Raw genomic sequence first — 13049 nt, 5'->3', positions numbered from 1 at the left:
TCACAATATTAATTTTATTCATTATCCTGACAAAGTAGCGAAACCCCGGACAGGCTGCAATTCATAGCACAACCAATGGGTGCCACGTAGAGCTGAAACATTTCCCAACAGAGTATGACAAAATGATCTTCAGATGTCTCTCATCTTGGGCAGAGATGATCGAATCTGCAAACATTTGAATTTGCCAAATTGCAGGATTTTACATGAAAATGCAATTTGCATCAAAGTTATTCTCGCCAGACCCCAGAACATAATAAATGTAGGGTCCTAAAAAAACATAATCCTCATCTCACAAGTCATCTGTCCCCATTGTTTCATCTTAATGATCTTTTTACCTTTTCCTATCATCAGCATCCACTTTGGCCTCTTCATTCCGGTTCAACTAGACCTCCGATATTACTGCGCACGGTGCCGTCATTAGGGTCACGTGCATTGTAGCATTGTGAAATAATGATGTGTCCCACAATGGCACGGCACACAGTGACATCAGAGGTCTAGTTGGCACCAAAAACGACGTAAACAGAAGAAGCGGAAAAGAAGAGGCGTGGAGGGTCAGATGGTGGGCTGCGGGGTTGGCAGCGAGTAAGTAAGCAGCGAGGTGAGGATTATTGTTATTTTTTAACCATTTGCCTTTTACAGTTCAGGAAAATGTTGGCCACTTCAGCTGCTATCTTGCTGATTAGCAGGTTTGACCCCTGACGAAGCAACAGTGAAACGCGCGTCGGGTGTTTGGTGGCTGGGCCCTTCTGTTATTGAACTCTTATTTCCATTACCAGTGACTCTTATTGTGGGTTGACTATTTAGTGGCATTTTTGAACAGACACTTTTGACTACGTACCATTGATTATTTATGTATACTGCTCCATAGTATATATAACATAGTTCTCTGTCATCTGTACCAATTACCTTGGGGTTTCCACCGTGGCTCACCCATCAATTTTAACCTTTGTTTGTATCGATGGAATTATTGGTATATCATTGTTTTTAATATTTATATTTCAACAAAGTTTATTCATTTTTTGATAACGTGGATTATTACATTTGTCTTGGTACATACTTTTCTTTTTTTCGGACATATGAATTTGCAAGTTGTGAAAAGTTCTTAATCTGGAGAAAACTCTATTAAATGTTAGAAGAATTAAACTACTTTCAAATAAATTCTCTCATCTCTAATATTGAGTTATGTTGGACCAAGAGGAATAGTTCCTACTGCAACCACCAAGATCTGAGATTACTCTGATCCTGGCAGGTTAAACCCTCAGATGCTGCATTCATTGGCACCTGCTGATTCTTAGGTGTCCGACAGAATTATTGGCGCAGATGGCCATTGCCATGGCAGATAGAGCCCATGGCCAAATGTCAATGTATCAATCTACGCTATAGAATTCCATGTATTTGAGAAAGACAACACAAGTTAGAGAATATTGCTTCAGCTCTTTTAGGGAAAGAATTGTAAGATTATGCTAAAGAAAGTTTCAAAACGGAATTTTACTCCAAAAACAATAAATAAACTAAAGATTTTTATTATTTTTTAAAATGATTCATCATAAAAGTAAACATACTTGGGGGGGACTGAAGCCCCTCCAAAACTCATAGATCCAGTGATGTAAAATGATAAACCCACTGACTGGAGCTTTGCCATTATCATCTATGACGTCTCCACCTTGGAAGGTGGTCCAGCCTGCTGGGTGGTAGCCTTTCCCAAAGATCTCTCTTTGGAGACATCTGGAGGTCGGACAAGGATAAGAAGGAACGAGGAACGGGAGCGAATTTAAAAAAAAAATTGCAACATAAAATGTTGTTTTGCATTGAGCTATCCAGACGTTTGTTTTATTTCCCTGGAAGACGATGCGAGTCCCCTCGTGCCAATTTTATTTAGTAGCAATGGAAATACAATGAAGGTAAAAAGTCACTTCCAAAATCCTGACCTAAAATAACAGCATTTCAAAGGGGGGGAATCCCAAAAGATGTTCCTGGCTGGGAATTATTTGCTTACTGCATAAATCTGCTATGTTTAGCCAATAAAATAAAAACTGTGTATTCATAAAACGTACGAGGGGAAAAGAAAGGAGCTGACGAAGTGAAATGGCACACAATGTGCAGCTCGCCGTACAATGCAATCAAAAGCCTTGTTTCTGCTCCTCTGAAATATAATAATTGGTTGCCATTTCAAATAAAATGTCTACTTGAGTAAATTAATTGAGCAACATAATATCCCAATTTACCCTTTGATGATATCCAAAATGCCATCAGATTGCTGAAGAATAAGAACAATCTAGTGACTCCGGGAAGAATGAACCATTTTGATGGCTGGAATTTGCATTACAATATAGCACTTATCAGAACCGCCGCCGCCGATGGTAACCAATCAAATGTGACAGCTGGAAGGACGTTTTATGTTATAAGAGATTTTTCAATAGTTAAAACCGCACTTTTATTGATGAATGTTACAAACTGACAATTTTTAAGAGATTAAGGAAAGTAAACAAACACTCAATTCTCCATACAGTTACACAGGGGACAAAACTAAACTTGCTCCATTCCTACCTGTCCTGTGCACATTTTTCACATCCACATTTTTCTATCCAAAGATACTAGTGCAATAATGTAACCCACTGAAAAAGAGCCTGCGGGACTACGAGAACTGTCCGAGCTTCCTTTTTTTTTCTAGCATTTTACCTGGATTTTAGTCTTATCATAGGTGAAGAGCAGCTGATGTCAGGTTTTCTTAGATTTTATAAGAGACAATGAATATTGAGGAAAAATAGACCAAAGTGGAATAAAGTAGTCTACCTGATGACAAAGGGCAGGGAGCAATTTCTAATTGTCGTCTGGTCAGGACAAAGGACTGTGCACCATGAAAAGTAAACTATTTCTGATGAGCTGGTTCTGTTACATTTGGGCATTTTTTGCATAGTCAATCCAAAGTTCTCAGGGCCTCGATGAGTCTTTGGTGTATGGTAAGAGATTTCTGTTTGGTAGGAGGGAGCTTGCTGCATCAGTAACCTTCCAGTATAGAATGAGAACTAAAGCCAGTTCCTATTAACAATATAGGGGATGATGAGACGACAATAAAAGGTTCCACATAGCAAAAGTCTCCGTGAAGCCTCTTACCTAATTTGGGGCCATACAAACAAACACCGACTCATTTGGATCACGAAGAGCTCATTTCAAGTCCACAATGATCCTCTGGCTTTTGGCCCCTTGTTTGCTCATGATGAGTTACTCGTAGAGAAGGAAACTTGTTAGGTTCTCACTTCTGATTGGAGGTCAGCTATAGTGGAGTCTTGTCTCTCCATGAGATGTCCAGGCTGCTACATCAGAAATGTATTTGTATTATGTAATTGTATCAAAGGGAGATAGGGAGCTCACCACGCCTGACGTTCATAAGTTAGTTGGGTATCAGATTTTGTTGGCGCAGTGCAGCAACGTGGAAACGGAAGAAGAAGAGGTCAACACTTCCATCCGGTAATATAAAATGCCAATAATCCTTTATTGATGATCTATTACAAGCGAAGGAACACAAGGGGGAACAAAAACACTGACGCGTTTCTGGCTCGTTAAACGCCCTTCGTCACAGTATAGAAAATGAATCAAGAGAGTCTCGTTATAAATTGGGTGGAACCAATCACAACCGATATAGAACATGACGTATATTCAACCAAAGGAGGAAACACACCATAGCTGTATACAAATAATAAATTTACAACAAATCAATTTAATCAAAGTCAATATATATTGAATAAATCATTTTTGAAATTCATGCCCCGTGGATATTTTGTGTCAAGTGTTAATATCTAAAAGGTTTCATGTAGTGGGAGGCGTTTCTGCCAACTGCCCGCTCTGGTAGGACATGCAAACCTTTCCATGCCATAAAATCTTAAATGTGTCATATCACATATTGCATCAGCTTCCTGCACATTTATGAAGACCTTTAGATTTTAGCCAGGTTGTTCTGGTAGTGGTTCTCGGAAATAGACTGGATGATAGGTAATATCCTATCAATCGCACCCTTTTCACCACACATCTGCAACCCCCTGAAATGATTTGCCTCAAAATATCATCCTGATTAAACACAGGCAAATTCCTCTGGATAATACATTAAGTTTGGTTAAATTGCAAATTGAAAAAAGCAGTGAAGGTAATAGGTGTAGAAGAAATGTCAAGTTTGGAACTATCTGAATTATTGTACAGAAGCGTCTTCCTAGGTTTGGATTTAACCTTTCTTAAGGGAGTGTGAATTAAATGTCTCTTATATCATCTTTCACGCACCCTGTTCTGGATTGTGGCACCTTGTTTGAAGAACCTGAACAGATGCGTCTGGCACAAACTTGCCATATGGAATCGATGTTGTGGATGACAGCTAGTAGATTGAAGAACAGTGTTGCCAGATATATCCTTTCTATAAAGAAGAAGTGTGAACCCGGCCATCACTGTGATCCCCATAAAAAAAGACATCCAAAAAAGGAGTTTGCATAATTAGGATATTACATGTGAACCGTAGATTAAAAGGATTATTATTGAGATATGGAACAAATTTTGGGATATTCAACATGTTTCCAGACCATACCAAAAGGAGGTTGTCCACATATCGGCGGTACCCCACCAGCTGATTGGCAAAGGGGTTGTTTACACTGAAAATTAATTTCTCTTCCCTCCAGGCCATAAATAAAATTTCAAACGAAGGGGAAAATGATTCACCCATTGAGGCTCCAATGGTTTGTAAGAAAAATTTGGAATTAAATATGAAATAGTTATATCCAAACAAATAATGTACAGTTGTGCTCAAAAGTTTACATACCCCGCCAGAATTTTTCTTTTCTTGGCCTTGTTTCAGAGAATATGAATAACAACAAAAAAACTTTTTCTCCACCAAAAACATCCAAATGACCCTGATCAAAAGTTCACATACCTCAGTTCTTAATACCATGTATTGCCCCCTCTAACATCAATGACAGCTTGAAGTCTTTTTTGGTAGTTGTGGATGAGGTTCTTTAATTTCTCAGACTGTAAAGCTGCCCATTCTTCTTGGCAAAAAGCCTCCAGTTCAGCGATCCACCTCCGTGCTTTACTGTAGGAATGGTGTTCCTTTCATCATAGGCCTTGTTGACCTCTCTCCAAATGTAATGTTTATGGTTGTGGCCAAAAAGTTCAATTTTGGACTCATCACTCCAAATTACCTTGTACCAGAAGTTTTGAGGCTTGTCTCTGTGCTGTTTGGCGTATTGTAGGCGAGATTGTTCTGGCGACTCGACCATGCAGCCCATTTTTCTTCAAGTGTCTCCTTATTGTGCCTCTTGAAACAGATACACTGCTAGTTTTCATAGAGTCTTGAATTTCAGCTGATGTTATTTGTGGGTTTTCTTTGCATCCCGAACAATTTTCCTGGCAGTTGTTTCCGAAATTCTTGTTGGTCTACCTGACCGTGGTTTGGTTTTTACAGAGCCCCTGATTTTCCATTTGTTAATCACAGTTTGAACGCTGCTGACTGGCATTATCAATTCCTTGGATATCTTTTTGTATCCCTTTCCTGTGTTATACAGTTCAACTACCTTTTCCCGTAGATCCGTTGACAATTCTTTTGCTTTCTCCATGACTCACAATCCAGAAACGTCAGTGGTTGGATGAAAGATGCAAGAGTCTGTCTGGATCCCAGAAACTCACTCAGCTTTTATGCACACACACTGATTATAAGCAAACAGGTCACAGGTGAGGATGTTACCTTTAGTAGCCATTCAAACCCATTTGTGTCAAATTCTGTGCATGTTATCAGGCCAAAATCACCAGGGTATGTGAACTTTTGATCAGGGTCATTTGGATGTTTTTGGTTGTCATTAAGATTTAAATGGCTTCACCCAACCAATAACCATGAGTGGAGAAAAAGTTTTTTTGTTATCATTCATATTCTCTGAAACAAGGCCAAGAAAGGAAAAATTCTGCCGGGGTATGTAAAGTTTTGAGCACAACTGTAAACTAGTGAGCATGAATGGTTTGAGTTCATTTGTATAAGAACTGTAACTGTCTGAATGATGTTGTATGGTGTTGATAGCAAAATGGTGAGGGTTGGAAGAATATAAGTTGATCACATCCCATGTCATAAACAGATAACGGGATTTCCACTGGAATTTATAAAACATTTTTAAGGCAGATGAGCTATCCTTTAGATATCCTGGGATCCTGGCATCCAATGGTTGTAAATGTTTATCTAACCATTCGCTGAGCCTGTCATTCAGGGATCCAATCCATGAAATGATGAGATGTAGCGGAAGGAGGAAAACATATTTATGTGTTTTGGGTAAACCATGGAATACGACGAAGAGAGTTTAACGCGCATGAAATGCGTCAATGTTTTAATTCCCCCTTGTGTTCCTTTAAAGGATTATTGACATTTTCTATTACCGGATGGAAGTCCCGACCTCTCCTTCTTCCGTTTTTATGTAAATGTATCATTCATTACCACATCCAAGGACACCAATACAGAAGGTCGTTTATAGACATAAGAAGAAGCCGGATAGAGGATTTCAATGGAAAACAATCACTGTTTTTGGAATTTTTTGAAAGGTAATTTCAGGCTTCGATACATTTAGACGACGTGGGCAGAAATAAAAGTTGTTCTACAGACGTTTTCCTTTTTCTGAAAAACTTGTTGTTGCTGCACTTTTTCTAATTTGTAGATCTTTCACTGGTTCCAAAATTTATTAATAATTACTTTTGTTGTTTTACTCAGGGAAACCGACTCCCAGCTGAGAAAAAAAATATTTATCTGTAGATATGATAAAAAGAATTGAGTGTGGCTTGAAGAATATGCGCTAATAGAGCCGTGTGGAAGAGCGTTAGTGTTTTGTTCCCATTTATTAGCTAAATCCTCCCACACTTTCCATAATTCTAGACTTTCTGGCGTTCCCAACTGTGCCACTTTTATAAATTATTGAATATCTCTTCTCCAGACAATCGCACCCCACCCACATAATGAAAATCTTTTGATTTCTGGAAAATTTTATGAGGTATAAATATGCTAAAGAGCAGCAGTACACCTTCAAAGTCTAAAGCTCTCAATCGCTAGAAAGTACCTTCCCTTCACGACGCATTAAAAAAGGGAATCTGGAAGAAACCTAATCATTCATAAAAGTAGATATCCTACAGTTCTATGGTCTGTATAACAAGGAGATTATCTGTCATGACGATAGCTTTACTGTTTCTTTTATGAATAAAGTAAAAAAAAAAAAATGTATCAAAGCCCGAATCTCATTCAAGTCCATGTAAATCTGTCAAGGAAGCGTGTGAGATCTTAGTGACGATTCATTGTAACTGACACTTGCTACATCTTTTTTTATTTTCATGTTGCTCGCGGCTGCCGAAGATACATACAGTATATAATAAAAGTATATATTTGATTTTTGTATATGACATAAAAGCAAAACAGTGAATAGATAGAAACATGAAATGGGCCAGCATGGTCTTTTAGGAAAGTGATCCAAATTGGAATCAACCAAAACAGGATAATAGCATTTTACCTCTTTGTGTGCTTCTCCCTTCCCCAAATTTGAAGTTGTAACTATCTACATTAAATTATTGACATATCCGCTAACCCTGGAGCAGTCACAAATCACAATAACCTGAAATTTCCTAATTCAATAGCCATTTTTTTTCTTCTCCTTTGCTGTATAGACTGGGAGAGGATAAGCAGAGTCATCTCATGATACATTAAATAAGTGTAAGATCATCAAAGCTCCTTTGTACTGCTGGGAATTTAGATTAGACAAGATAGCATTATTATACACATATAAGGCTTAGTAGGCAAAGTATAAAATGAAAATAAATATTTGATTTTTTTATATATATATATAGCATAAAAGCAAAGCCCTGTTTAAATAAAAAAAATGTAAATGGACCAGCATCATGTTTTAGGAAAGTGATCAAAATTTGTGCAAATGAGGTTCCAACACAACAGCTTTCAGTTCTGTTGATATGAATATATATAATATATTCATAAGAAATAATTATTTTGCTAACTCACGTTTGTAACTTTTAATTGATTGTTGTGTAACTACCGGTATTTGCATTAAAATATTCACATTTTCCATTAGCTTTAAAGAAAAATCGCAGTAACCTGAAACTATTTAGTTCAATAGATTTTTTTTTCAGCTTTGCTGTTTAGACTGGGAAAGAATGAGCAGAGTGCTGTCTTCCAGGAGCAACAATTAAAGATGTGTCTGACAGGATATCAAGACTCTTCAGACCTACAGATCACTACCCATTCCTGCTAATACATGTGGGGACAAATGACACCGCAAGAAAGGACCTGGAAACCATCTGCAGTGACTTTGAAGACTTAGGCAAGAAAGTGAAAGAATTGGGAGCGCAGGTGGTCTTCTCATCCATCCTCCCAGTGGATGGCCATGGAACAATGAGGTGGAATAAGATTCTACAGGTGAACAACTGGCTACGTCGATGGTGCCGTCAACAAGGATTTGGATTTCTGGATCAGGGAATGAATTACCTATACGATGGACTACTTGCTAGAGATGGGGTGCACCTTACGAAGACTGGAAAACATGTATTTGGAAGTCGCCTTGCTACACTCATCAGGAGAGCTTTATACCAGAACAATGTGGGAAGGGAAGCAAAAGGCCAGAAAAAGCCATACAGCTGACAAATACTATTGAGATCTCTGCTACTGGAAGTGGAAAAGAAGAACAAAGACAAAAAAATCTAAATAATAAAAATATGGGAGGAAGAGAAACCAATCACAAACTAAAATGTTTTTATACAAATGCACAAAGCATGGGCAACAAACAAGGAGAATTGGAACTACTAACGCAGGAAAAGAAATATGATGTCATTGGAATCACTGAAACTTGGTGGGACGATACACATGATTGGAATAAAAGGCTAAAAGGATACAACTTATTTGCAAGAAACAGACTTGATAAACGAGGAGGAGGTGTCGCATTGTATGTTAGAAAAGCGAATATCTGCACAGAGATTGAAGCTTCAGAGACTGGGAGTTCTGTGGAAACTGTTTGGGTAAGAATACAAGGAGAGAACAACGGAAAGGACACCATTGTAGGCATTTACTACAGGCCACCTGGGCAAGCTGAAGATATGGATGAACTCTTTATGTATCAAATGACCAAGTTCTCCAAAAAATATGACGTAGTGGTCATGGGAGATTTCAACTATCCAGACATTTGTTGGGAATCTCTCTCAAGTAAAACTAACAGGTCAAGCAAATTCTTATCCTCTCTTGCTGACAACTTTATCTTCCAAAGGGTAGGGGAGAAAACAAGGGGATCTGCTACTTTGGATCTAATCCTTATAAACAGGGAGGAAATGGTTGAGAAGGTAAAGGTGGCTGGGACCCTAGGAGGCAGCGATCATGCTATTATAGAATTTTGGATAACTAGAGGAGGAAGACATGTGAAGACTCAAACTTCAAGGTTAGATTTTAGAAAGGCAGATTTTAAGAGACTCAGAAAGAGAATAGGAGGGATCCAATGGCTGGATGTCCTTAAGGACAAAAATGTCCAGGAAGGATGGGAAATTTTTAAAAATGAGATTCTCAAAGCACAATCGTTAACAATCCCGAAAAGTAGGAAGAATGGGAAGCATTTAAGGAAACCAGGATGGATGAACACAGAACTTAAACACATGCTAAAAAGAAAGAAAGAAATGTTTATTAAATGGAAAGAGGGAGGCATATCTAAAGAAGATTATAATGCAGTCTGCAGATCCTGCAGGGCACGTATCAGGTTAGCTAAAGCTGACAATGAATTAAGGCTTGCAAGAGATGTCAAAAGCAATAAAAAAGGATTTTGGGGGTATGTCAAAAGTAAAAGAAAAGTCAAAGATGCTATAGGATTTTTACAGGATGAAAATGGAGAAATGGTAAGAGAGGATGTTGAGAAGGCCGAACTTTTAATTCCTATTTTGCATCTGTTTTCTCTCAGAAAGAAAATGTAACATCAACTGATCTTCACTGTCCTTTTAAAGGAATAGAGGAATCCAAGTTATCTGTAAACAGAAAGATTGTGAGGGAATATTTAGCTAACATAAATGAGTTCAAGTCTCCAGGTCCAGATGAATTACACCCCAGAGTACTGAAGGAGATCGTAGAAGAAATTTTAGAACCACTCTCCATAATCTTTGAAAATTCTTGGAGAACAGGAGAAGTCCCAGAAGACTGGAGAAGAGCAAATGTTGTTCCTATCGTCAAAAAGGGGAAGAAGGTGGACCCAGGGAACTATAGGCCGGTGAGTCTGACTTCTATACCAGGAAAGATCTTTGAACAAATTATTAAACAACATGTATGTAAGTGCAGCACCCCGAGGACTCGGCTGCTACAGGAGTATTGCACCTCAAACCAGAGGTGTGGTATTCCACTCCCGGGTAAGGATGGAGTGTGGGACAGAGCTCAGATAGCTGCATGCACTACACTCACCCCATTTCCGGGGGACAGAACAACGGTACTCCCACCAGATAGATGTGCAGGTACGACAGCGTCTGTCCCTGGCTGGAGTGGGGGGGGGGGGGGAACATCCCAGTAGTGTAGGAGCAGATAGGGGAGGGACTCTGGGCATAGGTAGGAGCCCATTGGGTGCTAGTCACCTGGGCTCGGGTGTCAGAGGGAGTATATAAGGTGGGCACCATCTTTAGACAGGGTCTGTTCAGCCTGGAGGAGTGGAGAGAGGAGCTCAGCCAGAGAGGGCTGAGGGGGAGCTGTGGCTCCGTCTGGGCCCAGCTCCAGAGCCAGGCCTGAAGCAAAGAGAGGGAAGGAAGAAGAGGAACACTAGGAAAGGCCCAGAGACGCAAGCAGAAGGAACCCTGAGATCCCATGAGTGAACTAAAATGGGTGAAGGGTTGGCAGAGAAGGGTACCGGATCCCAAACTGGTGGAGGTCAATCATCCTTAGCCAGGAACCGGAGGTCGTGGTCAAGCTTTGGCACGACCCCTCGCCACATCCACCAGGAAGGCACGCCACATAGGGTCAGGAAAGCCGGAGAGAGGTTTTGCCCCATAAGGCCCGAGGAAGCCGGACATAGGTGGGTCCCTGGTGAGGACGGCCAGTAGAAAGGAAGAGAGGGGAGCTCTGGACCACGCTCTGGAATCGCCTGGGAGTTGGCCGAGTCCCTGACCTGGTGAACGCAGCACGGCTCGGGTGGTCCTACTGTGCACAAGGATCTGATAAAGAACTGTGAGTAAAGCTTTTGAAACTGCACTTCCTGCCTCTGTGTTCCTGCCGTCACACCTGCACCCTCAGCACTGGGACACCCGCACCATCACTCCCATCATCGTCTCTAACAGATCTGCCCTGAGGCCATACTCCTCCCGTGGGGAGTCATCTCATTCTCAGCTGCACAAACAACACCGGCCTCAGCGGACTGCCGTGCAGCGGCGGTTCCGTGACCGCAATCCACGGGTGGCGTAGTCGAACATTCTAACATCTACTGCTAAATACTGCCGCTCAGTTTGACTCCCTGGGCACGGACCGGGTCACCGCCATGAGACTACTACCTCCATCTGATCCGGCTCCGGGTAAGCCCCCGTGCGCGCGATGCCGCACGACACAGCAGGCCCAGGGGCGCGTCAACTTTGGCGTAGTCGGCAGGATTACGTGCCCGCAACCACCGGGTACTGCGTGCCTGAAGAAAAGTTCACATTTACCGTAAAAAGGAGTCTCCCGCCAATTCCAGAGGGTCCCCGCCATCGGACGCCATCTCGGATCGTTTCCCGCCGTTTGCCCGCCATCTGCAGCCTTTTCCCGCCATCCACGGAGTTTCCCGCCATAAGGAGACGATTCCCGCCATCTGAGACGATTTCCCGCCCTGGCAGAGCGGACTCCATTATGGGCGTGCCAGAGGGTGGCAAGAGGCCACCTCCCATCGTGGGCCAGGTCCAAGAATGGCGCCAAAAGCGGAAACCGCCCCCACCAGCAGAGACTGCAATGATAGAGATGTCCATCAGCGTGAGGGGGCTGCCCCTGGAACTGACTGTCACCAAGTTGCCCCGGGACCACCCTCAAGGGGGGCGGATAGAGAACAAAACAGAGAAGATGGGTGCGGCCTGGAGGAGTCTGGACAGATCGCACCTGGAGATGGAGGAAGAGTCGAGCAGCACTGACCCTGTGGTCCGGAACCTGTTGCAGGCTGCCACCCCAGAAGGCCTGGTGGAGATCCTGGCACAGCTCCCCAGAGATCGGGAGCGTGCACAGACTGCGCTGGAAGCCCTGGCCCGGAAGATGGCCCAGGTACAGCAGGAAGCACTGGCCGAGTGGAGAAGGGAGATGGTCCAGCAGGCTGGAACCCGCCAGCAGAGGACACCACCCGCATCGTGGAGCATGTCTGCCCCTGAGGATGGTGCAGGAGGGACGAAGGCCGGAGACGACGCCGCGGAGGGAGCCGCAGGGATGGAAGCAGGTAATGGGGACGTCATCACCCCGAGCCCAGTAGCCGTAAGCCTGCCCCAGCTCCCCGTCGCAGAGCCCGAAGTTCCACTCACCGCGCCCGTTGCCGCACCGCCGCTGCTACCAACTAGGCCTCAAGCGGCAGGAGCCGCGGTCGCGCCCTCTGTTACGCCACGCCCCTGGACCCTGAGCGCGGCAAAAGAGGAAGTGCCCCCGGCCTGGTCGCAAGGCCGAGCGCCCCCGGGCGCCGCGGTCCCCACAGCGCCCTCCTCCCGGAAGGCGCCATACCTGAATCCAGACAGGATGCCTACGGCCTGGACGCAAGGCCGAGCGCCCCCGGTCGCCGCTGCCCCTACAGCGCCCTCTACCTCCACCGTGCCACCCCTGGGTGAAGATCTGTTCGCACAGCATACTACCCCGGACGGGCTGCCTTTCGTTTGGCCACCGGAGTACGTCAACCCCCGACTCCGGAAGGAATGGCCTCTGTGTGAGCCTCTGATCCCGGCTCCGGCACCCGCCAAAATTGTTCCGCTCCCGCTGGAGGAGGCCCAATTTGCATGGGACCCCACCGGTGAAAACCTCATGGGGTTCACCCAGGAGACCCGGGCGCACGCAGCCCGGCGTGAGGAGTGCTGCCGTCAGCAGT

This window comes from Phyllobates terribilis, unplaced genomic scaffold (genome assembly GCF_046119375.1).
Source record: "Phyllobates terribilis strain yellow unplaced genomic scaffold, ASM4611937v1 Scaffold_8__6_contigs__length_399053987, whole genome shotgun sequence".
Classification (NCBI taxonomy): domain Eukaryota; kingdom Metazoa; phylum Chordata; class Amphibia; order Anura; family Dendrobatidae; genus Phyllobates; species Phyllobates terribilis.
The sequence above is the reverse complement of the archived record's forward strand: the minus strand, read 5'-3'. Positions refer to the sequence as shown.